The sequence below is a fragment of the Pygocentrus nattereri genome, chromosome 7 (genome assembly GCF_015220715.1).
Source record: "Pygocentrus nattereri isolate fPygNat1 chromosome 7, fPygNat1.pri, whole genome shotgun sequence".
NCBI classification, from domain to species: domain Eukaryota; kingdom Metazoa; phylum Chordata; class Actinopteri; order Characiformes; family Serrasalmidae; genus Pygocentrus; species Pygocentrus nattereri.
Window position 1 is genome coordinate 40,369,491 of NC_051217.1, and position 27,538 is coordinate 40,397,028.

The following is a 27,538-nucleotide window of genomic DNA, read 5'->3' on the forward strand; positions in this document are numbered from 1 at the left end:
CCACCTATTTAACAGTTCAGGAGAGTTAATGATTCAGTATGTGCAAGGTCTGATGTTTCAAGTGGGTTGGAGAGGAAGGATTTGTAGTATTTATAGAGATGGAAATACAAATCCTCTACGGTAATGTTACACTGTAGGGCTGCACTCAAAGAAGGTGTGACTTTCATATGTGAGCAACACTAATCTGAAATAATTAATTCTTGTTTATATCCATTCACTTATGCAGTCTTGTGTTTTGTTTTGTTTTTTTTTTCTTTTGCTTTTTGTATATTTTTGTCTATTTTTTATTTTACTATATTTTTATGATAAGATCCTACATAGTTTGCTTAAATATCCAAATTTTCTTCCTTGAAATGAAAGTAAATTAATATGTAAATAACTAAAATGTGTTGCTGTATTTCTTAACTAAAATCACAGTCTGTGAGAGGCATGCTGTGAAAATTGTATCAATTGTGCTTTTGCCATGAAGATTCTGGCATTCTCATTTGGCTAGATGCATTCATTAAAGAGTAACTACACCTTAAGACTATTTTTTTCCATTAACAGCTGAAGTGCACTGCTCTGTGACAATCAAATATACCCCCCTTGTTTAATATTGTGATCACATCTTTTATACAGAAAAAATATATAATTTTTATTGAACTTTTTTCCCACTTTCCATAGTTCCATTGTTGCTTGCTGTTGATTTCTGTTCAGTGAGTGTGTGTGCCTGAGGTTCGATTGATGAAGGGAATGTGAATTTGAGGGAAAACTGAATGGGATGCAACTCCTGTAAATGTAAAAACCTGGTCACATCTGTGAACAACCTGTTTGGCACAACACAGTCCCACTGTAGTACCTTGTGCTTGGAATGAAACAGGCAGCATGCTAAAAGTTCTGATTTCTTAGATGCAATGGATTTCAATTGAATAAAGTGGATTCCTCTGACCACTGTCTGAGTTTTATTCAATTTGACATCAAGGTTGACATTGAAGTTCTGCAAGCTTTACATGGAACTGGTGTTACATGCGATTCAGTTCCCACTCAAATTCATGATCCCCTGTATAAAGCTACCCCCGGAGCTGACAAGGACACAAGCAATTCATACTGACCAGAAGAGCCTGGTGCTACCGTCGAGACTGTAAATAAAGACGGGGTAAGCACGGAGATCTGCATACTACGCTCAGGGTAAATCACAGCAGCCAGCACTACCTAGCATCTTCCTCGCCAATATGCAGTTTCGGCTGAACAAGCTGGGCAAATTAAAGATCTGGGCTCTCACACAGAAAAGGCTTATGGACTGTTTTGTTTTGTTTTTGTTTTTTTTTCAGAAACCTGACTAAGCAACAATGTTTCTAACAGCGGGATGGAATTAGAGGGGCGTACTCTCTTCAGAGCCGATAGGTCAGCCACAGCCTTAGGTAAGATCTGTGGTGGTGTTGTTTGCATTTATGTAAACAAAACATGGTGCACAGACTCTGTCATTGTTGATACCCAGTGCTCTGCTGGTCTGGAATTCCTGATTATTAATTGCAGACCTTTCTATATTCCATGTGAGTTTACCTGCATTGTTGCTGCTGTAGTTTATCTGCTCACACCCCACAGACACTAGTGCTAATGTGACCATGAAAGATCTTTGTGTTGCTTTTAACAAATTGCAAACTGGACGGACCCTTTATTGTTGCTGGAGACATTAATCACAGTATTTTGAGATCTGTACTTCCAAAGTTTCATCCGAATGTCTCCTGCACCACAAGGGGACAAAGAACTTTAGAACACGTTTATACCAGTGTGGCTAATGCCTCTAAAACCACTCCCCTCCCCCACCTCAGACAGTCTGACCACCACCCTTTGTTTCTGCTCCCCAAGTACACCCAGTTTCATCAATTATGAACCCCACAACAAGATCTGTAAAGATCTAGATGGAAGGAGCTGACTTCTTTCTTCAGCACCAGTTCCAGCACACACACTAGAGTATGTTTGCAGCCTAGGCCACCATAGACTCTCATAACAACATTATCATCTACACCAATTCTGTCCTAGAACATATCAACAGCTGTGTGGACAGAGTGACAACAGATTCTGCCTTCAGGTCTGGAGATCAGAAGGCTTACAGCTCAGCCAGAGCCAACTTCAGAAGAAGTATCTCAAAGGCTAGATATTTTTACAAACAGCAGATTGAAGAGCACTTCAACTCTTCTGACCCCTGGCATATGTGGCAAGGCATACATTTGATTACTCACTTTAAACCACCCAGCACTATGCCCCCTACCAACTGTGTCTCAATCTCTGATAAGTTCAACTACTCCTATGCCTGCTTTGATAGGGGAAATAAGGTGGCCTTTCCCAAAACAGATTCACCACCTGATGAGCAGCCACTCACGCTCTCCACCGCAGATGTCTGTTGCACTCTGAGCTAGGTGAATGCACAAAGGCAGCCCCTGATGAGGTACTGGTAGTGTGCTAAAAGCCTGTACTAAGCAGCTGTCTGGGGTCTTCACAGATATTTTCAATCTGTTGCAGGCCCAGGCAATTGTCCCAACAAGCTTTGAGACATCACCATTGTGCCAGTGCCAAAGCACTCGACTGCTTCAGCTCTGAATGACTCACACCAGTTTGCCTACTGCTGCAACAGGTCAACAGAGGATGCCATTTCCATGGCGTTCCACACTATACTGACCCACCTGGACTGTCAAAACTCATATGTCAGAACGCTGTTCATTGACTTCAGTTCTGCATTTAATACATTGGTCCACTCCAAGCTGATCTTAAAGCTTAGCCAGCACATCTGTGTGCAATTGGATTCTGGACTTTCTGACTGACAGACCTCAATCTGTTAAATTAGACAAACTCCTCTCCTTCCCCATCACCCTGAATACCAGCGTCCCATAAGGCTGTGTGTTCAGCCCTCTTCTGTACTCCCTGATCACCCATGACTGTGTTCCTATTAATGGCTCTTACTCCATAATCAAGTTCGCAGATGACACCACGTGATAGGTCTGATCAGAGGTGGCAATGAGATGGCCTACAGGGATGAGGTTCAGCACCTGGTGGCATGGTGTGAGGACAACAACTTGGTGCTCAACACCCAGAAAACCAAGAAGATCATAGTGGCCTTCAGGAGGTTCAGGAACCAGACACTCCCCCATCTACATCAGCAGAGCTGAGGTAGAGTGCATGTCTGACTTCAAGTTCTTTGGTATCCACATTGCAGATGATTTTACCTGGTCCCTATAAACTCCTCTGTCATGGTCAAAAAGGCACAACAGCATCTTTACTTCCTGTGGAGCCTCAAGAAATCTCATCTGTGTCCCGGGATACTGGTGAACTTTTACTGCTGTACCATTGAGAGCATACTCACAAACTGCATCTCAGTGAGTTACAGCAACTGCTCCGCATGTGACTGCAAAACGCTCCAGCAGGTGGTGAAAACTTCCCAGTGCATCACAGGTGCCCAGTTACCCTGCATTGAGAACACTTTCCATAAACACTGCCTGGGCAGGGAGAGAAACATCATTAAGGACGTTTCTCATCCTGACCATGGACTTTTTACCTTTCTCCCATCTGACAAGTGTTACAGAAGTCTCTGCTCTCACATCAGCAGACTCCGGAAGAGCTTCTTCTCTGAGGCTCTGACCCTGCTGAATTCTTCACTGCTACTTTAACCATATCACCACACTCAATGCCCTATATTGCACTTTATATTCTAGTATTATTTCTCTATTCATATTTGCACAGTCTATTGCTGCACTATTCATATTTGCCCCAACAATTACTGTGCAAATTTACTTCTTTTACAAATGCTGCTCTTAAAGGACATATTACCATATATCCACTCATTCTGCTTATATGTATATTTTTACTTGCATATCTATATGTTTTTAACACTATATACCATCCTTCTGCAATTTAAGTGTAAATGATACTGCATTTTGCACTTCTGGTTAGATGCCAACTGCATTTCATTGGCTCTGTACCTGTACTCTGGACAATGACAAAGTGTACTCTAATGTAACCTAGTCTAATAAACCAAACCTTTGGTATATGTGCTCACTTTACAGAAATCAATGGCAAGCAACAAAACAGAAAAAGTCTGAGAAAGGCTGAATGGAGGAAAGGTTGACATCATCGGTAACAATGGCCATTTAACATTTACATTTCCTGAATCGTGTCACTTTCCGTAGTTCCAGTGTTGCTTGCCACTTATTTCTGTTCTTTGAGTCACGCGCCTGAGTTTCATTTGTGAAGGAAGACATGAATCCTCAGTTAAGCGGTCCTTCAAGTTATCTAGCCGCATGTTAAACATTATCAATCTTTATTACAAACTGAAATCAGATTAATTGGGTTATTTACAGTTGATACAGACAGTTGTCTTATTGCAGCCTTGACCGGTGTTGCTGAGGGTATTTAGCTCAGCGCATGAGTGTGGTTATCTCCTCGCTTTAGGGTCCTGTACTCTTATATTTATAAGCACAGCACAAGTAGGGCATCATCAGGAGGGCGGTAATGTTGTCTGACTGATTTGCATACTGTGACTTGGTACTCCAGTACCAAGATATGTCATCCGCACCTTTAGCAGATTTGAACCCCAGAGACGCTGGATTGTTGGGAGAAGTTGCTCTTGAAGGATGTTTAGATACCATTCTTTATTCATGATGGTGTTCTTAGGCAAAATTGTGAGTGAGCACACTACCTGGATGAGAAGCAACCCTACACATGAATGCTCTCAGGATGCTTTACTGTTGCCCTGACACAGGACTTATGGTAGCCTTTACCTTTACTTCTCCAGAGAATATTTGGGGTGGGTCCTATGCTGCCCCTCCTGACACCAGGAACCTTCAAAACCTTTAACTCACTCTGCATGCAGATGCTCCCACACCTGCCTGCTACCATTCCTGAGTGAGCTCTGCACTGACCGATGGTGATCCAATCCCGTAGCTGAATCAACTTTATTTAGAAGACAGTCCTTGCATTTGCCAGAATTTCTTGGGAACCCTTAAGCCTTCTTCACAGCAATTGAACTTGAATCCAGTAAATGGTTGATTTAGATAGGGGCAGCAATGTACTTGCCTGTGATGCCCTTTTCATGCAGAGAAATTATGACTGCACGTGTTTCATTGGATGAAATCCAAACGACAGTGATTTCAAGCATCACCCCCCTTTTAAAGCAACCTTTCTGCTCTTCTAATTGAATCAGCATGGCAGAGTGATAGCTACTACCTTGTCCTCATTACATTTTTTCCTGAACTAATGAAAAGATTGCTGAAATTATCTTAACAGGTCATTTTGTGACAGGACAGACATGCAGTCAAAATGGGGGTTAAATTTTAAACTTTATATGGGACAGGACTCGTAGCCACTGTAGCTGAGAGAGAACGGGGGTAATATGAGCTGAACACTTAGTATGGGTAAGAAATCTAGCCACAGAGTTCTGAATGTACTGTAGCTTTTGGATAGACTTTACAGGGAGACCAACAAAGAGGGAGTTACAGTAGTCAATACGGGACATAATGAAGGCATGAACCAGAGTTTTGGCATCTTTATCAGTCTGGAACGGTCGGAGACGAGCAATGTTATGTAAATGAAATAATGCCGTCTTAGTGAGGAACTTGATATGCAGATCAAAATTAAGTGTTGAGTGGAGTAGAACACCAAGATTTCTAACAACAGGTGCAGGCTTAGCGAGCCACTAATGCTAACTGAAAAACTGGATGAGTTTGATAGTAAATATTTAGGGCCAAGCAGTGAGACTTCAGTTTTATCAGTGTTTAGCATGAGAAAGTTATTATGCATCCAGAGCTTATCAGAAACACAATCAATTAGTGTACTGGGAGGGGAATCTGAGGGTGTGTGTGTGTACTGAGATATAACTGAATATCATCAGCATAACAATGGAAGTTTAGGCCATGGCTACGAATGATCTGCCCAAGGGGTGAAATGTAAATTAAGAAAAGTAGGGGTCCAAGAACTGACCCCTGTGGGACACGACATCTAACAGGAGAGGAGGAGGACTTGTGTGGGTCTAGTGTAATAAACTAGTGTCTGTCTGTAAGATTTGACCTGAACCACTGTAAGGCTGTGTCAGTGATGCCAGTAGAGAAAAGATGAGAAATTAGTATGTTGAGTATATAGTGTTTAGTTTGTAAATATGGGGTACTTGTGCCTTGCACATACTTTACATGTACATAGCAATTTTCAGTAAATCTACTCGACTAATGTTGACAACAAGGTGTCATATGTTACTTAGAAACTGACCCATGTGTAATCAAAATGATCAATTAAGACAACTACAACAGACAACTACCTACCGTTACTGTTGTAAAAGATCAAACAAAACAAAAGCACAGAAACTTGAAAAAAAATATCTAGTTGGGATGTTTCTGTAATATTGTTTTCTTATCTGGAGTTATGTGGATATAATAATGAACTTAAGAACTGTTATTCTATAATAACTTCTGACCTAAATTCAGTCCTAACTGGCTATGGTGGCAAAACAGATATCAGCATTAAAAATGTTCTGTCTTAATGGCCACAGGCTTCCAAAGCATTTAATACCCCTAAAAGGTACCTCGCAGAAAGCTACTGCATGACTAATACTCTGCCTGATACTTGACACATTGTTTTACAGATAATTAAAAATAAAGTTTTAGCCTTAAATGTAAACTATTTTTTAAATCCATTCATAGTGGAAAGGTACACGCAGGGCATCACAAGGCAAAAGTGTATCCAATTTTTATTTATATATTTTTATTATTTTAAAATCAGATTCCCCACTATTACACTCACCATTACCAAAAACTCTCAGAAGACAGGTAGACAGGTGTACAGCTATATGAATATTATATTAATGTAATAGCTATGTTTCTGTTGTAGACTATTTTCTTTGTTTTGTTTATTGTCCAAATTGAGCCGTGAAAATTCTTTTTTAGAAAATAGACTGTATAACGTAAACATTAAAGTTATAAGGATCATGTGCATTATTCAAAGTCATACTGATAGTAAATATGCAGCTCACTTAACTGGCACTTTACTCATCATTTGTTTTTTAGTGTTCATTTCTGGTTTCATTATAATTATATAACACTTTGGAAGAAAAATACAGAATAACAAACCAAAACTTGAGGCCAAAATAGCAAATATCTCCACAGCTACAGTGAACTTTCCAGGAGAGCTGACATAAGCTGGGATGAAGGTGATCCACACTGCACAGAATATGAGCATGCTGAATGTGATGAACTTGGCTTCATTAAACTTATCAGGCAGCTTCCGTGCTAGAAAAGCCAAAATAAAACACAATAGAGCCAAAAGTCCAATATAACCCAGCACAGCCCAGAAACCTATAGCTGAACCTAAATGACATTCTATAATGATTTTTTCCTTGTAGTGCTTTCGATTTTTGAAGGGGAAAGGAGGAGATGTTGTTAACCACAGCACACAAATAAGGACCTGTATGAGAGTGAAAGCAAGAACACTGAGTCTCTGCTGTGGAGGCCCAAACCATTTCATAACATTACTGCCTGGAAGTGTAGCTCTGAAGGCCATTAACACCACTATTGTTTTCCCCAGAACACAGGAGATGCAGAGGACGAAGGTGATCCCAAACGTTGTGTGACGCAGCACACAGGACCACTCAGAGGGCCGACCAATGAAAGTAAGTGAACAGAGGAAACACAGAGCCAGAGAGAAGAGCAGCAGGAAGCTCAGCTCTGAGTTGTTTGCTTTGACTATTGGGGTATTTTTGTGTCTGAAGAATATAATTGCTATTATTATCGTCATAAAAGCACCAATAATTGAAACAGCTGTCAGCAAAATTCCCATTGTTTCTTCATATGACAAAAATTCAATTTCCTTCTTCACGCATTCATTCCTGTGTGTATTTGACCAGAAGTCTTGGTAGCATTGTTCACATTTAATCGAGTCTGTCAGAGAGCAATAAATGACATGAATATCAAACCATTTGATGCACAGGGAAAGTAATTGATAGAATGTATTATATATAATATTTCCACCTGTGTCTTCTGTGTCCGAAAATATAAAGAAATTTGTCTTTTAAACTTATCACAAATATTTTAAAATATGTTCAAGTTACAGTGGTAATACCAACAATACTCTTTTTTTGTTCTTTTTCATTTCAATTTTTGTGAATGTTTGTACCTGTCATATTACTGATCTCTCCTTCAGCACATGGTATACAGTCAAAGCAGCACACTGGCTTTCCTTTCTGCACAGCCTTCCTGGTCCCGGGAGGGCAGCTCTCACTGCACACAGACACCGGCATCTATCATCAAAACAAATGTTCAGTAGCCTAAAAAATATTTTATACATGTTAAACAAACAGTGTTTGAATTCTACATGTTTTATTCAGACCAAATTGAAGTTATATCCTTATACCTGATTTGTATTTTGCGCCCACACAATAGATGACACTTTTAGTGCTAATCGATTGTGAGCAGGGAAAGAAGAGTCATAAAGTCCAACAGTGACAAACTCATAATGATCCTTAGTAGTTTGCAAATTTATTATTTCATATTTAGCTGCAGGATCACCATTTTCATCAAAATAAACCTCTTCACCATCTTTGGTTTTGAAGCGCACCTTTTTGAGATGTTCTAGAAACTGATGAAACAAACTGTAAATTACAATGTCTTAAAAAGCTTAACACATGCTTCTCTGTTAAAGTGCACCATTTTAGTTCATTTTTCTGAATTAGTGCTATGCGCAAGTGCCAAAGCTGTGAAACTTTAAGATCCATGCTTCAACAGACTTTTAACTTACAGTGAGAGGATCAGGCTGCTTTTTTGTAGGACATGTTTGCATGCAGCCAAGAAGGTTGTGTAGAGTGTGGGCAACAGCATACACTCCTTTATACACATTACAGAAAATGGGCATCAAGGTCATGTCTGTGAATTCGCTTTCCATTTCAGACTGCTTCTCTTTGCCTGTACAAACTGTTGTATCTTCTGAGTCATTCTGCACTGTATATTTACAATTAAACAAAGCCTCCCATAATTCAGTAAAAATGGCACTGCCTGCAGATTTCAATGGATTTATGTCCAGGATGAAATCCTTCAGACCCGTCACTGTTGTATTGGGTATTGCTAGCCCTATGGCTCCTTGCAGTATTTTATGCTTATCCAGTCTGGTTATGATCGAATCAGTGATCCAAGCTTCAGTTCCCACCCACTGATATCCTGTAATGTTGTGCTCATAAAATACATCCAGCAATATCTCAAAGTCCCAATGAGTGACAAATGCCACAATCACTCGAGAAGTAGAGCTTTTGATCTGCTGGATTATTCTCAGCACCTTTTCTTGTGAGTAAGTTCTAATAAATGGAAGGGAATATTCCAAACAAACGCCCAACTGTTCTGCAGCCTTCGTAAAAGCAGCCATTCCATTGTTACCATAATCATCATCTCTTCTTATTGCGCCCACCCAGGTCCAGCCAAACTGCTTGACCATCTCTGCCAGTGCTCTGCTCTGATGGTAATCACTGGGAATAGTGCGTAAAAATGAGGGATATTTCCTTTTGTCACTGAGACACTCACAGGTAGAATATGGACTGATCTAAAAAACAGATTCACACAGATATGTCAGGGAAAATGTGCTTTTTTTTGCCAGAGATTATATACATGTAACATTGAAAATAATATTGCCATGATTTCATTAGCTTTTAATAGTTTTGATGTTTTAATAATTTTAATATTGATAAAAATTGTGTAAATTCTTACCAATGGAATGCTGAAAGGTCCGACACTCTTTGCAATAGCCATTGACACTGATGACTGTGTCTCACCAATTATGGCTTGCACCTGTGCTGGCTTTGTGCACTGCTCATCTAACATTGAGTTCTCATTCCCATTAACAAGTGCCATAGCCATTCTAACACCCATTGAAGTAGAACCACATGTGTCATAAATCTTGTATCCCAGTGAAACACCAGGGAGTAAAGAGGAGCTGTTGTTGATCTCTTCTATTGCAAAAATTAAGGACTGTGAAAACTGGAAGTCTCTGAAATCAAGACTGGATTATAAAAAAGCACATGACCACAGACGTTTTAAAGATTGAAGAATATTTCTGCTGTGTAATGTAATTGTTAAAAATAGTAAAAATTAATTCAGTGTATGAAAATGCCATTTTGTCTTGCTGCTTACCTCATACAATTCAGCTGTGATGGCTTGACCTTATAGGACACGTCTGTGATTTCCCAAGTCCTGTGGATTGGTAAAATTCCTCCAACTATGATATCACCCTCCTTAAAAAGCTGTGGGTATACATGCTCTCCATGCAAGCTACAGAAATTCCCATTTGTGCTGTAAAAATTATTGATGGCCATTACCACATGCAAAAGAGTAAAGATAGTCTCCATTCTCCAATTTATTTTTTAGGTATAGATACTGATCAAGAATGTACAATGTCTGTTGTTTTGAGTGAGTTGGAAAGGATGAATTTGTAATATTTATGCTGACAGAAATGCAGATTCTCTAAAGTGTTGTTACGCTGTTGGGCCACACTTAAAGGAGGTGTGGCTTTCAGATGACAGCAGCATAATTTTGAAGGAATTAAGACTTAGTGCCACATTTGACTGTTCATTTGTCTTTTTTCTTTGATATCTTTTTTCTGTTGTCCAGATAAAAAAAATAAAATTTATATATAAAATGTTAGAAAATTTCTTTTTATTATTACTTATTTTAGTTAAACATTCTAATGTATTTCCAATCTTTCTTGAATTAAAGTAATATTGCATAAGTAAACAACTAAAATGTGTTGCTCTGTTGCTTGAAAGAAATGTTAGGGGTATACATGGAAATTATGTCAATTTTGTCAGAGATGTTCTGCTTCCTTTCTAATTTGACTACGTGTTCATTAAGCCATGTGTTTCTAGGAGGTCATATTTGGCATTATACACTGACATGCCGAAGGTCTTGGGATAGCAGTAGGTAAATTGATTCCGAAGTGTTGTTACCTCATGGGACAACTTGGGAACACCCACACCTGTATAAGTTGTGAAATGTTACCTTGTGAGTGAGGTTGGACACTTACTAGCGCACTCTTGGAAAGGTGATGTGAATTATCGGAGTTTGAATGGGCCGTGGTATTGGGTGCCAGATGAATGTGAATGTAACGGGGAGCGAGGAGGCAGACGCATATGCGGAGATAAGCAACGTTTATTATGGGCAAGTCCAGGGTCATAGTCAAGACAGTCCAGGGTCATAGATCCAACACAGATTGATTGGGGGACAGACATGACAAACCAGAATCAAACAGAACAAACAACTGTACATAGACCAGTACACACAACACAGCAGAAAACAAAGACCAGCAAACACAAGGGGCAAACACAGGGCCTAAATACAACAGGGCTGACGAGGGACAGGTGGAAACAATCAGGGGTGGAGTCCCTGAGGGGGAATTAGGGGGCCGGACCAAAACAATAAACACACATGGGCTAAACCAAAACTTTAACACATGGACAAGATTTGGAGGGGCCAATCACGACAGTGAAATTCCATTTTTTAAGTTGTGTGGGCATTTAACATTCTTTGATTTACAGTGTCTGCTGTGTAATGAGAATATATCTTAGTATCTGCTTACAGGTGCTTAATAATTGTGACAGACGAAGTCTGGCTAGAATTGTCCATTCAAATAGACAAGCAGCTCTGGCAGTGAATGGCCCTCTCGATGTTCCATGAGAGGACAACGGATCCCAGACGACTAGGGTGAAGTCCATCCCTCTGGTAGAGCGCTGGCTGCTGCCAAAACGAAGACCAGTTGTCCATGTAGCCCAAACCGTTGAAGGTGCATCAGCAACGGAGCCAGGACTGCAGCACGAAGAGCCTGCTGAACCACTCAGATCCCCTCCTGTTGGTGGGAAGAGGGCCGGAGATGACGGGCCTGGCGTCCCTCTTCTTCCTGGCGGTGTCCAGTAGCATCTGGTAGTGCTCCTTCAGGACCTCACTGCATCAGTTGGAGATGTGTGCTGGCATTCCCAGGGACCAGGTGGGACTGGCGGTGTACGAAGAGACGTGGCTGGCGCAACCACTAAAGGGGAAACTTCCGAGGCGGCTTTGAGCTGCGACTTCTGCCAAAGGAGCTCGTCCTGCTTCTTCAGGAGGGCGGTGATCTGCCGGTCCAGCCAGGCCAACTCTGAGCTCAGGGCCTGGAGAGCTCGGTCCTGGGCGGACCCCATGTTGAGGGAGCTGAGGAAATATCTGTAAGAGAAAGAGAAAGACAGAGGAAGAAAACAAAAAGAGGGAAAAGGCGTGAGACGTGAGGGGGGTTAGCGTTCTGGTAACTGCTGATTATTTAAGTGAAGGTTGAACTGCTCAGTCTGAAGTTCTAAGCTGTGCTGCTCTCTGTCGCTCGCAGTGATGTGCTCTCTGTCACTTGCAGTCATGGAAACATGACAGAATACCCCCAAGTAGTCCAAGATGGCCAATGGACAAGGAAGACCACGATGAAAGGCAACCACTCTACTGAAGGCGGCAACCGGGCAACCACTCTACTGACTTTTTAGACAACCTCTGGTATGTCCACTGTGCTGACCATTCGAAGGGCTGGATGAATGATGTCTGGGGCAACCCCTAGGTATAGGGGCGGCTTTCCTGCATGCTGATGGAAGTTTTATGAGCAGCATAAACTGGGGTGCCCTCAGTACTAACCGGAAGTGGGTCTAAAAATGGTAAGGCAGACAACTCTCTTCCGCCAACATGATGTTGAGGAAAAAATCATCAGTGCAGACCCTATAATTCCCCCTTCATGAATTGGTGCTCTGATCTCTTGGGATTTTATGGAAGAAATTAGATCTCTGACTCAGCACCCCAACACACCAAGCTGACAACGTTTATGTTACTGTTGCCCTTCGCATTAATGTGATCCAGTGGGTGCACTCATCCTTGAGCTCAGGTCAACCTGGTTTTATCCGAACGGTTTCCCTGGTTTGCAACACTTTCTGGTGGCCCTCCCTACCAACTTTGTCAAGTCATGTTCTGCATGTGCTCAGAGTAAAACACCTTGTCAGTGCTTCCTATCCCACATCATCCCTGATAGCACATACACTATGTTGCCAAAAGTATTCACTCACATATACAAATCATTGATTTCAGGTGGTACAATCACTTCCATGGCCAAAGATGTATAAAACCAAGCACCTAGGCAGGCAGACTGCTTTTACAAACATTTGTGAAAGAATGGTTCACTCTCAGGAGCTCAGTGAATTCCAGCATTGTATTGTGATAGGATGCCACCTGTGCACCAAGTCAAGTTGTGAAATTTCCTCACTACTAAATATTACACATTTAACTGTCAGCGGTATTATAACAAAGATGGAAGTGATTGAGAACGACAGCAACTTAACCATGAAGTGGTAGGCCACATAAAATGACAGAGCAGGGTCAGCGAATGCCAAGGTGCATAGTGAGCAGAAGTCACCAACCTTCTGCAGTCAAAGGCTGCAGACCTCCAAACCTCATGTGGCCTTCAGTTTAGCTCAAGAACAGTGCATAGAGAGCTTCATGGAATGGGTTTCCATGGCCAAGCAGCTGCATCCAAGCCTTACATCAGCAAGTGTAATGCAAAATTTCAAATGCAGTGATGTAAAGCACGCTGCCACTAGACTCTAGAGCAGTAGAGACGTGTTCTCTGGAGTGAGAAGTCACACTTCTCCATCTGGAAATCCAATGAATGAGTCTAGGTTTGGTGGTTGCCAGGAGAATGGTACTTATGCAGATAAATATGCAGATATCGCCCTGGTGTACAATGAAGTGAACTCATACCCTAAAGGAAGTGGAACCTGGAAAGTCTTTATGAAGCATTTATGAAAAGTTTGTAATTACAGCAGTAATATCAACAATACATTGTTAGTTTCAGCTTTTGTGAATATTTGTACATGTCTCTTATGTAGGCCTTGTTTGTATGAAGCTGAGGAGGTTGTGTAGAGTATGGGCAACAGTGTGTACTCATTTATACACATTATTGAAAATGAGCATTATGAACAAGTATCTAAATGCATTTTCCTTTTCCGTCGCTTTCTCTTTGACTGTGCACATGCATTCTTGCACTGTATTCTAAAGGTGGTGATTTCAAGTGGGTGCACTTGAATTCACCACTTTTACAAAGCTGTGAGTATACAGCCTCCTTGCGGGCTAGAGAAGGTCCCATTTGAGGACAAAAGTATATATTTTTTTACACTGCTGGTCTGAAAGCAGTATGCTTCAGTATCTCATTTAGCTGTTTCTCCTTGCAATTATTATTGGTAGCATTTTAGTTTAACTTTATGTTCATGTTTTTCATTGTTGAAATGTTTTTCTTTTCTGTGTACTTCTCTTTATTGTAGTGTCACTATTATTGTGCAGTTGTGAAATCTATAATATACAGAGTGAAACAATAATAAGTTATAGATGCTATCATAAAAAATAACTATTATTTAGTCATTTAAATACAATTAAAATGTATGTATCACCTTGTTGACAGTCAAGCACAATTTTTTTGGTAGTTTTTTGGTTTAACTTTATGTTCATGTTTTTCATTGTTAAAATGCTCCCTCCAACAAGCCTGACAAGCTTGAAGTAAAAGTGTTGTGTTGATTATTTTTTAGGCCTGATAGCTTTGAGGGAATTATCACAAAATATATATATATATATATTTTATTATTATTATTATAATCCTCCTCTAACTTGTATTGTCTCAACCCTACAAAATACACTCAGCAGTGGAGGTTTTATGAGAAAGCTTATGAAGGTGGTTTAAGCTTCTGTTGAACAACTAATTATTGTAATGAGGGAAAGAGGAAAGTAACTTAAACTGGCTTAAAATGTATGTCCTAGTGTTCACTGAAGTGTACACATTCTTTATAGAACGTTTAACTTTCTATCATGAAGCATGATTATGAAGCCTTTAGGATTTACTATTTTATTTAAAATACTAAATATATCATTTGACACAAACAAACTTGATCATAAAATAATTTAATAGCATTTTAGTAATATAATAATAATTTATAACATTTTAATGTGGTAAAAAAGAAAAATAAAACACTTTGCGGTGCTTTTACTGTTAGGAGCTTAGTGTTAATTTACCTAATTATAGCTGATACAAGAAGCCAACTACTACATTAAAGCACAGTGCTAATAAGCTAAATGGTTCTGTAATAAATGATCAGGCTTTAATTAAGAGGAAAAAAATGGACATACATTTTTGCTCATTACACAGTTTTTCTAGGGAAAAGGACAAAAACAGGAGAGAAAAAAATAGTTCAAAAGCATGATTTTGACAACTTGTGGTGGGATACCAAAAAAATTAGATCATCCTGAAACTCTTGGGTTTCATTCAGTGAAACCTGTAGATGGTTAAAAGTTCTAGAATTTAAGGAACTTAATACAAAGCAAAGCTGTACTATCTAGAATGAAGAAGAAATAGTCAAAATTCTGCACTATTTCTATATCACCACTCAAATATAAGCAAATTTATGACATCGACCATCTAATGGCTTTTGTACAACATGACTTGTTTTCAGATATATTAATTTATTTATTTACAGCAACATCTTTTATTGCATCTAGTCATCAGAGGCTTCTACACAAACTTGTGGAGTCAATGTCAGATTGAGAGCACGCTGGAATTAAAACAGAAGGGGGCATACCCAATACTAAGAAATTCTGAAATTCAGTCAAATATTTCAGGCATTCTGCTCTGTACTGATACTGTTATGCTGATCATTTGTAATGAAAAAAAAAATACATGGAATTTGAGAACAATGTAAAGTTTAAGCTTTTTCACTAGTGGAATTTTGGACCCCACCGCATAATCAGTAACATGTAAAAATGCAACAAGCAGGGGCGTTGTAAAGGAAAACAGTCCGCAAAGGAAACATAATTTATTCCACGTTTCTTCGGAATTTGCCATTGTCAGCTTCATGTATAATGAACTCAGAAGACACTTCTAGGATCACTAGTTATTTTGAATTGCAAATGAATCAGCTATATTTGTGTTGTAAACATTTTGACCACTGGTCCTAGGAAAATGATTATAAAAAATTGTCAGTAGGTTTTTCTAAAATGTTAATGTCAAACCAGTCTTACTGATTTTGTTTACTTCTCAAAGACTGATGTATGCAGATTTTTTAATAGTGACATTCTTCTTGAAGATAATACATTTTAAAACGTTTCTATATTAAGATTAGAGTTGAAAGGCTCATGTGCTTTATGTAAAGCCATATTAGCAATAAACTAATGCTTACTTACCCATAAAAGTGCCAACATCATGGCACTTTACCCATAATTTGCTTTTTATTGTTCTTTTCTGGTTTCATTATGATTATGTAACACTTTGGGAGAAAGATACAGAGTAACAAACCAAAGCTTGAGGCCAAAATGGCAAATACTTCCACGGCGACAGTGAACTTTCCAGGAGAGCTGACATAAGCTGGAATGAATGTGATCCAAACTGCACAGAATATGAGCATGCTGAATGTGATGAACTTGGCTTCATTAAAGTTATCAGGCAGCTTCCGAGCCAGAAAAGCTAAAATAAAACACAAAATAGCCAGAAATCCTATATAACCCAGCACAGCCCAGAAACCTATAGCTGAACCTAAATGACATTCTAGGATGATCTTTTCCTTGTAGTGCTTTAGATTTTTGAAGGGGAAAGGAGGAGATGTTGTTAACCAAAGCACACAAATTAGGACCTGTATGAGAGTGAAAGCAAGAACACTGAGTCTCTGCTGTAGAGGCCCAAACCATTTCATGACATTACTGCCTGGAAGTGTAGCTCTGAAGGCCATTAACACCACTATTGTTTTCCCCAGAACACAGGAGATGCAGAGGACGAAGGTGATCCCAAACGCTGTGTGGCGCAGCACACAGGACCACTCAGAGGGCCGACCAATGAAAGTAAGTGAACAGAGAAAACACAGAGCCAGAGAGAAGAGCAGCAGGAAGCTCAGCTCTGAGTTGTTGGCTTTGACTATGGGGGTATTTTTATGTTTAAAGAATATAATTCCTATTATTATTGTTATAAATGTACCAATAATTGAAACAGTTGTCAGCAAAATTCCCATCGTTTCCTCATATGACAAAAATTCAATTTCCTTCTTTACACATTCATTCCTGGGTGTATTTGACCAGTAGTCTTGGTAGCATTGTTCACATTTAATCGCATCTGTCAGTGAGAAATGAATAACATGATTAATAAAGTGTTAAATGTTCAGGGAAAATAATCAAAGAAAAGAACTACATATGTTGTTGACACTGTATTCTGTGAAAACTTGGAGAAGGACTTTGAGCAGTTTAGACTTGTCACAACTGTTTTGGAATATTCTGTATTTATAGGTAATACCAAAAATACTTTCTTTGTTTCAGCTTTTGTGAATGTTTGTACCTGTCATATTACTGATCTCTCCTTCAGCACATGGTATACAGTCAAAGCAGCAGATAGGCTTTCCTTTCTGTACAGCCTTCCTGGTGCCTGGAGGGCAGCTCTCACTGCACACAGACACCGGCACCTGTAATCAAAACAAATGGTTAATAATCTTATATTGCACTGAATGTAGAAATGTTCAAAGTATACATGATTAAATGGGACCAAATTCTATACCTGATTTGTATTTTGTGTCCACACAATAGAGGCGATTTTTATTGCTAATCGATTGTTCTCAGGCAAAGAAGAGTCATACAGTCCAACAGTGACAAACTCATGGTGATCATCAGTAGTTTGCCAATTTATTATCTCATATTTTGCGACAGGGTCACCATTGTTATCAAAATAAACCTCCTCGCCGTCTTTGGTTTTGAAGTGCACCCTTTTCAGATGTTCTAGAAACTGATGTAATGGAGCAAAGTTTAATTACAACATTTGAAAGAGCTTATCACTTACTTCTCCATAAAAGAACAGCACTTTTGCTGATTTTCTCTGGATTACTGCTACGTTGATGTCAAAGCTGTTAAATGTTATGTTTAGGATCTGTGCTTAATAATAATAATAATAATTAATAAATAACTTACAGTGAGAGGATCAGGCTGCTTCTTTGTAGGACATGTTTGTGTGCAGCTGAGAAGTTTGTGTAGGGTATGGGCAACAGCATATACTCCTTTATACACATTACAGAACATGGGCATCAGAGACAAGTCTGTGAAGGCATTCTCCGTTTCAAAAAGTTTCTCCTGGCCTGTGCACACTGTTGTGTCATCTGAGTCATTCTGCATTATAAATTTACAGTTGAACAAAGCCTCCCAAAATTCAGTAAAAATGGCTCTGCCTGCAGATTTCAGTGGATATATATCCAGAATGAAGTCCTTCAGACCCGTCACTGTTGTTTGGGCTAAAGCTAGCCCGATGGCTCCTTGCAGTATTTTGTGCTTATCCAGTCTGGCTACAGTAGAATCAGAGATCCAAGATTCAGTTCCCACCCACTGGTATCCTGTAATGTTGTGCTCATAAAATACATTCAGCAAAATTTCCAAGTCCCAATGACCAACAAATGCCACAATCACTCGAGAAGTAGAGCTTTTGATCTGCTGGATTATTCTCAGCACTTTTTCTCGTGAGTAGGTTTTGAAAAATGGAAGGGAATATTCCAAACAAATGCCCAGCTGTTCTGCAGCCTTAGTGAAAGCAGCCATTCCACTGTTACCATAATCATCATCTCTTCTTATTGCTCCCACCCATGTCCAGCCAAACTGCTTGACCATCTCTGCCAGTGCTCTGCTCTGGTAGTAATCACTGGGAACAGTGCGCAGAAATGAGGGATATATTCTTTTGTCACTGAGACACTCGCAGGTGGAATCGTGACTGATCTAAAAACAGATTCACATAAGTATATCAGGCATTATATGCAGTTGTAATATTTTTTTCAGATATTAACTGCATTTAACATTAGAGGTAAGTTAATTATATTGTTTTATCTAGTTGTTATAATATTGATAATAATTGCTTGAATTCTTACTAAGGGGATGCTGAAAGGTCCAACACTCTTCGCAATAGCCATCGACACTGATGAGTATGTCTCACCAATAATGGCTTGCACCTGGGCTGGCTTTGTACATTGCTCGTTTAAGGCTGAGTTCTCATTTCCATTAATAAGTGCCAGAGCCATTCTGACTCCCATAGCTGTGGAACTGCAGGTGTCATACATCTTATATCCCAGGGAGACACCAGGGAGTAAAGAGGAGCTGTTGTTGATCTCTTCTATTGCAAAGATTAAGGACTGTGAAAACTGAATGGTTCTGAAATCAACACTGGATTAGAAAAAGATAAATATACATTTATATTTTTGGGCTGACATCCAAAAGCTTTATTACTACTGTGTAATGTAACTGTTTAAAGTCTGTCTTTCTCCTTACCTCATGCAGTTCAGTGGTGATGGCTTGACCATATAAGACACATCTGTCATTTCCCAAGTCCTATGGAAGGGGAAAATCCCACCGATTGTGATATCACCATCCTTAGAAAGTTGTGGGTATACAGGCTCTCCTTGTAGGCTACAGAAAGTCCCATTTGTACTGGAAAAATTTAGGATGGTCATTACCACATTCAACAAAGTGAATATGGACTCCATCCACCCGTTAAACTAATGAGCAGAGATAAAGATTAAGTATGTGCAAGGTCTGATATTTCAATTGGTAGAACAGGGATAGTCTGTTGTATTTATACAGATAGCAGTGCAAATCCTCTATGGTATTTACACTGCTGGTCTTTAGTCAAAGGAGGTGTGACATTCGGGTGTGATCAGCACTAATCTGAAATATGTAGGCCTCAAATTCTCTTTTGCTTTATTTTGGTATTTTATTGTTTCTTATTTTACAGTTTTGAATATTTCTGTAGTCATAATTATTATGTGACTGTACACCAGAATCTAAATTTGCTCTGATCATGCCGAGGAGCTTTTGTCATATTCTTGCCAATTTTGTCACTTGCCTGCATAAGTTCATTAAGTGAAGTGTTCTGTATTGGCCATATTTGGTATTATTTCTACCTACAAAAGCCTGTTTCCTGACCTTGCATATCAGCACTAATGTGACAAGCTTCTCCATACCATCGTTCAACTTTCTAGCCTTGACAAAATGTGTGCTTAACAATACAGATACATACATTTCAGCACCTAGTATTGTATAGTATTTTCTTCGTACATTAGTTAGTGAAGGTCCATGACTGAAGTGTATGTGATCCTCTTGGATGAGTACCTCTTGAAAAAGTTGATTCATGTTTCTTTCACCAGAAAGAATGACATCTCAGAAGACTTTTTTACTTCCGGAGGCACGGCGAGTAGCTGCAGCGGCCACTTCGGGAATAGCAGAAGTGTGTTTTTTTGCTATTTTTGTTTACTGTCTGAAGTGTAACCCTACCAAAAACTAATTATCATGACTGTTTCAACCAGCACCATTATCTACCATCAGCAGAGCCTGCTACAGCTGAGAAATCAGCTACAATCTCTGCTTCCGAGCGAACTGCGGGAAGAGCTTCGCAAGCTAGACCTGCTGCGGTCCCCGGCGCTGCGTGAGCCTGCTGGCTGAAAGTCATGCATGATGAGGCAGAATAATATATATATCATCACTCGGAGATGTTCAGAGTAGCAGCTTCTACTGGTGACTCCATGAACCTGGAGGAGTACGCAGAATCAGTGACTGGCTACATCAGCAAGTGCATTGATGATGTTACTGTCTCCAAACCCGTCACAACTCAGAAACCATGGATGACTGCAGAGGTGCGCATGCTGCTGAGAACCCGTGACAAGGCTTTCAAGCCTCAGTGTGGCAAGAGCCAAGCTCTCCTGGGCCATCAAAGAGGCGTGCCTACTCAAAGAAAATCCATGATCATTTTCAAAACACTGCTGACACACAGCACATGTGGCAGAGCATCAAGGCCATCACCAACTACAAGTCACCTCCACCTGCTTGTGACAGTGATGCCTCCCTTCCAGACATGCTTAACAACTATGCTTGGTTTGAGGCGAAGAATGGCACAACGGTGAGGAAAACCACACCCCCTCCAAGTGAACAGGTACTGTGTCTGTCCACTGCTGATGTGCAGAGAACTCTACACAGAGTCAACTCACGAAAAGCACCAGGATCCGACCGCATACCAGGCAGAGTGCTCAGAGAATGCAGCGCACAGCTGGTTGATGTTTTCATGTACATATACAACATCTCTCTAAGCGCTGCAGTCGTTCCAACATGCTTCAAGTCCACCACCATCATCCCTGTGCCAAAGAAGGCTTCAGTGTCCTGCCTCAATGACTACCATCCCGTTGCACTCACTCCCATCATCATGAAATGCTTCGAGAGGCTTCTCATGAGGCACATTAAAAACCAGCTTCCTCCTTCACTGGAACCACTGCAATTTGCATATCGCCCCAACCGCTCAACAGACGACGCCATCTCCACCATACTCCATCTGGCTTTAACCCACCTGGACATTAAAGATACCTACATCAGAATGCTGTTCATAGACTTCAGTTCAGCATTCAACACCATCATTCTTCAGCAGCCGATTGGAAAACTGAGCCGACTGGGCCTGAACGCCTCCCTCTGTAACTGGATCCTGGATTTCCTATCTGAGAGACCTCAATTAGTCAGGATAGGAAATACCATCTCCAGCACCACCACACTGAGCACCGGTTCCCCTCCACTGCTGTTCACTCTACTGACTCATGACTGTACTGCAAAGTACAGTTCAAACCACATCATCAAGTTTACTGATGACAAGACTGTGGTGGGTCTGATCAGCAAGAACGACGAGTCAGCATGCAGAGAGGAGGTGCAGCGGCTAACGGACTGGTGCAGAGCCAACAACCTATCTCTGAATGTACATAAAACTAAGGGGATGGTTGTTGACTTCCAAAGAGTGCAAGGTGACCACCCCCTACTGAACATCACTGACTCTGCTGTGGAAATCATCAGCAGCACCAAGTTCCTCGGTGTCCACATCACAGAGAACCTCACCTGGTCCCTCAACGCCAACTACATAGCCAAGAGAGCCCAGCAGTGAATCTACTTCCTGCAGAGACTGAAGAAGGCTCATCTCCCTCCTCCCATCCCCACCATGTTCTATAAGGGGACTGTGGAGAGCATCCTCAGCAGCTGTATCATTGCCTGGTTTGGGAATTGCACCGCCTCAGACCGCAAGACCCTACAGTGTATAATGAGGACAGCTGAGAAGGTCATTGGGGTCTCTCCCCTCCATCATGGACATCTACACCACTAGGTAACGTTCAGCTCCTTTTTGAGTTCCTTTGAGTTCTTTCACTAGTTTCCCTTTGAGTCTTTGTTTGCTTTGTTCTTGGTTCCATTCCCAGCCTTCAATGGGTGTCTCACTCAGTTAACTCCTGTTTTCTGTACCCAGAAGCTTGAGTTTCATCTTGTCCTGTGCTGCGTCCTTATGTTACCTTAAGACTGAGCCAGTAACATAGACCCAGCAGAGTTGGAGCATGTTAAGACTGCCTTTGTTAATCAAGGGGCTGCTGTTGGTCATGCATGTAGAAAGTGTCCAAGCCTGTTCAGACAACAGCCTCCCAAGGTGTTTCACAGCCCTCTGCATTGTCTGTCTGTTCCAATCCCCGTCTGTCTGGACCATAAAGATATGATTGGAGTCTTAGGCATTTTTGGGGTTTTCTGTTGCAATGCCCCTTGATGTTTGAACAGAAGCCTTTACACTTATTGAGGAATTCCTACCTGTCTGTTATGTTAGCTTGCCAAAAAGGGCAAGCTACTGTCAAAAATTGTATATCTTGTTTGTTTACAACTTTACAGTGACAAAATGTACTGAATGACGCAGATAAGATTGTTGGCCTGAGCCTGATCTCCTGTGGTCTGGTGGGAGAAGAGGTTGCTGGACTGGTTTGTTGTGGGGTTGCAGAGAAGTAGGTCTGGCCTGCTACCTTTGATGAAAAAAAAAATAACAATAAATAAATCTTAGAGGAAATACTGGATATCTCTGCTCCTGACCTAGGCTCCATGAATTACAGCTCACCTTAGGTATCCTCTGGCTGCAGTGACACATTCTCTGGTTTGACTTGCTGACCATCACACCCTTGGATCACTACAAGTATGCCTTTTGGGTGGATGAATGCTCCAGTCATCTTGCAACAATTCATCAACAAGGTCCACAGGAAGGCCTTGAACCACTAAATGTTCTTCTACCTGGATGATATTTTGTTCATAGGAAGACATTAGACAAGCACATAGCCCATGTCAGGTGAGTCCTCCAGCTACTTTTGGCTAGCCACTTTTATGTGAAACTTGAAGTCTTCATGTTGTGCACCATCTGTCTCCTGAGTTTGTTTTCCTGAGTTAGTTTCTCCATATAGATCTAGCCAAAAGGAAGGCAGTCGTGGGATGTCTGTGCCTTAACTCCAGCTTACAGTGCCTTCTGAGTTTCTATCATTTTTTTCAAGCAAGTAAGAAAACTCCAGGCTGGTATCTGTGGATACCTGACATCAGTGCCACCAGACATACACTCCAGTCCTCCAGTTGCCCATTGTCCCATTCCTTGTAGAGGTGGACAACTCTAACGTCCATGTAAGTTCAATTCTGTCACAATGTTCTGTTTCTAACAAGAGGAAAAGAAGAAAATATGTGGGTCCACTCAAGGTGGTTAGGTGGGTTAATACTTTTTCTTACCAAGTTCTTTCACAGTCCATGTAGATCAATTTGACTTTCCAGTGTCCCGCATCGTAAGCTGTTGTTTTGTCCTCTCCTTGTGAGCCTGGCTACTAGCTCCCTGGCTTACACAGTCAGGCATTTTCTTGAACTCTGGTTGTCTGTACCTGAAGCCCTAGGTTTAATTCTGTCCCGGGGCAAGTCACCACATTACAGTCGCATTACTAAATACTGTGAGTCATCCTGTAAACCTGAAATAATAATTTAAAGTCAAAGCTGCTGAGTTTTATTTTTCACACCACATCATACATCTTTACATGTTAATGTCACTTTAAAGACTCCATATATTGCATGCAACTACACATTTCCACCAGAAAAGTCTCTAAATCACCACAAAATCTCTAAGTCACCACAAATCTCTAAATCCTAAAATCTTGCATAATGCAGCTTTTAAAATGGCCACATCAGACATGAAACATTTATTTTATTGTTAAAAAATGTAAAATATGCATCTTATTATAAAAAGTAACTATTTGCATCAGTAGCTTCTCTCTCCAACCCGTCTGATTGTAGACTATAATTTAAAACCTGGCTGTGAGGGATCATTAAGTTATATGATAAAACTCCAAAATAATGTTTGACTATAGCCTGACTATAACCTTGACTTAACAATATGTATATTAACACAGAGCTGCTGATATGAGGCTATATCTATCAGTAAACATGATGACCTAATACTTTTAATAAACATCAGGTGTGCTCAAGTGTCAAAATAGTAAATGCAGAGGTCATTATTGAATATTTTGCAGCTGCTTCGGGTTAGTTTGCTTAGACCAACCTCTCAAAACTTTTGTACAGGTCAGTTTTTCTGTCTTTCAACTGTTTTACCAGTTTACTGGTTTCTTTTGTCTAAACCCTAGAAAATACATCCAACAATGGAGGGTTCATGAGGAAGCTTAGTAAGGTGGCAAGTTGATTTTTTTTTATTAGATTACATTTTGTTGTGTAAACGAGGCAGAGGAAAGAAATTTAAAATGGCTTAATAATGCAGATTTGTTTTTAGTATCCAATTAAGTGAATACATATTTAAAAGAAAATGTAATTTGTGAAAGTATTTATGAAGGATATATGAAAAATGACTGCTTTTCAACTATTTGGTTTAATATACTAAATGTCATTTGATACAATAAGTAGTTTAATAAGATTTCCATAGTAACATACTAATTAAGAGTCTTAATGTGTTTTATAATATAATAAGAGTATATAATAATATTATTCTGAATATGTCCTCTCCATGGATCACCCTCCACCACCTTATCGTGGTGGAGGGGTTTGCATTCTTGAATGATCCTAGGAGCTATGTTGTCTGGAGCAAAAGCTCCTGGTAGGGTCTCCCAAGGTAAACTGATCCTAGGTGACAGGTCAGACAAAGTGTGATCCACAATTACCCACATGAAAATAAAAATAAAAAAGGACTTGTGTACCCTGCCCCAATCAAGGTTACCAGGGCCCCACCCTTGAGCCAGGCCTGGGAGAGGGGCTCGCCAGTGAGCGTCTGGTGGCTGGGCATTTACTCATGGTGAAGCCTGAAGGAGCTACATGAGTCCCCCCCTCCCATCGACCCACCACCGATGGGAGGGGCAGTAGTAGGAGTTCGGTGCTTTGTGGATCGGGCAGTGTCCGAAGACGTGGGCCTTGGCGTTCTGATCCTCGGTTGCTGAAACTGGCTTTTGGAAATTGGAATGTTAAGGAGCCTGAGTTGGTGCGCGAGGTTGAGAGATACCGGCTAGATATAATTGGGCTCACGTCAACACACAGCTTGGGCTCTGGATCCAGTCTCCTTGAGAGGGGCTGGACTTTATTCTTTTCTGGAGTTGCCCACGGTAGGAGGTGGCAGGCAGGTGTTAGCTTTCTCATAGCCCCTCGATTCAGTGCCTGTATGTTGGGGTTTTCTCTGGTGGATGAGAGGGTAGCTTCCCTACGCCTTCGGGTTGGGGAACGGGTCCTGACTGTTGTCTGTGCTTATGCACCGAACAGCAGTTCAGAGGACCCAGCCTTCTTAGAGTCCTTGGGAAGGGTGCTTGAAAGTGCTCCTCCTGGAGACTCTATTGTTCTACTGGGGGACTTCAACGCTCACGTGGGCAATGACAGTGAGACCTGGAAGGGTGTGATTGGGAGGAATGGCCTCTCTGATCTGAACCCGAGTGGTGTTCAGTTTTTGGACTTCTGTGCAAACCACAGTTTGTCCATCACAACCACCATGTTTGAACACAAGGATGTCCATAAGTGCACATGGCACCAGGACACTCTAAGCGGCAGTTCAATGATTGATGCTGTAGTCATGTCATTGGACTTGTGGCCATGTGTTTTGGACACTCGGGTAAAGAGAGGAGCTGAGCTGTCAACTGATCACCACCTGGTGGTGAGTTGGATCAGGTGATGGGGGAAGATGCCGGTCAGACCAGGCAAACCCAAATGTATAGTGAGGGTTTCAGTCGTCGCCAAGGCAATAACACAGGTGTGGGAAGAGTGTGGTGAGGCCTTGGAAAGTGACTTTAAGTCAGCTCCGAAAAGATTTTGGCAAACCGTCAGACGACTCAGAAGGGGAAAGCAGGGTGCCACTAGCACTGTATATAGTGGAGATGGTGTGCTGTTGACTTCGACTGAAGACGTCATTGGGCGGTGGAAGGAATACTTTGAGGACCTTCTCCATCCCACCGACACATTCTCCAGTGAGGAGGCAGAGTCTGGGGACACGGGAATAGGCTTGTCCATTACTGAGGCCAAAGTTGCTAAGACTCCTAACACCGCCTTGGCCTACCTGTGTAAAATGATCAAATTGTAAGTTGCTCTGGATAAGAGCGTCAGCCAAATGCAGTAAATGTAAATGTAAATGCCCTGGTTGTGGAACACTGGACCAACTCTTCACCCTCTCCAGGATTCTGGAGGGTTCATGGGAGTTTGCCCAACCAGTCCACATGTGCTTTGTGGATTTGGAGAAGGCATTCAACTGTGTTACCCCGGGGTATTGTGAGGTGCTTCGGGAGTACAGGGCACATGGCTCTTTGCTACGAGCCATTCAGGCCCTGTACAAACAAAGTTTCTGCGATCTACGTTCCCGCCCTAACCTATGGTCATGAGCTTTGGGTAATGACCAAAAGAATGAGATCGCGAATACAAGTGGCCAAAATAAGTTTCCTTCGCAGGGTGTCTGGACTCTCCCTTAGATATAGGGTGAGAAGGTCGGTCATCCAGGAGGGACTCGGAGTAGAGCCGCTGCTTCTCTACGTCGAGAGGAGCCAGCTGAGGTGGTTCGGGCATCTGGTTAGGATGCTTCCTGGACGCCTCCCTCGGGAGGTGTCACAGGCAAATCCACCCAGGAGGAGACCCGTTTGTACAAATTTGGAATTATCTGATATGAAATGTGCTATTTGAACATTGTTCACAGTGGTGGTAAAAAGAATCACACTTTCAAAACACGTAATGCCTCTAAAAGCTACCTCCTAGAAATCTATGGCATGAAATGGTTTCCAGTATATTGCTTTATGCCTGAGAGATGTTTTACAGTAGATTTGAAATAAAATTTTGGCTTTGAACATATTTAGAATGTATTAGTTAGTTCATGGTGGAGAAATACATACAGGCTGCAAAGTGTAAAGCAAACTAGTGTCTAATTTTTTATTTTTATTTTTATTTTTTTTTTGCTTTTCAAATCCAATCAAAATCAAATCATGTTTATTGTCTCATCTCATTTACATGGGTGGAAACTGAGTGAAAAACCTCAGAAAAAAAAGAAGAAAAAAAAGTCATGTTTTCATAGCAAGTTTTCTTCAAACCGCTCTTGCTGATTTTGTTTATATCTCAAAGATGAACAAAATCTTTCAGATAATATCTATTAATTTTACAAATAAAGTTGCAAAACTCATGTGCTTTATATATGACCATATTAATAGCAAACCTGTAGC

General features: G+C 40.9%; 2 pseudogenes; both read right to left on the reverse strand.

Annotated features, from left to right (window-relative positions):
* Positions 1 to 5,313: 5,313 nt before the first annotated feature.
* LOC108434049 lies at positions 5,314 to 10,348 on the reverse strand (annotated as a pseudogene).
* Positions 10,349 to 11,926: 1,578 nt separating this feature from the next.
* LOC108434090 lies at positions 11,927 to 19,534 on the reverse strand (annotated as a pseudogene).
* Positions 19,535 to 27,538: the final 8,004 nt, after the last annotated feature.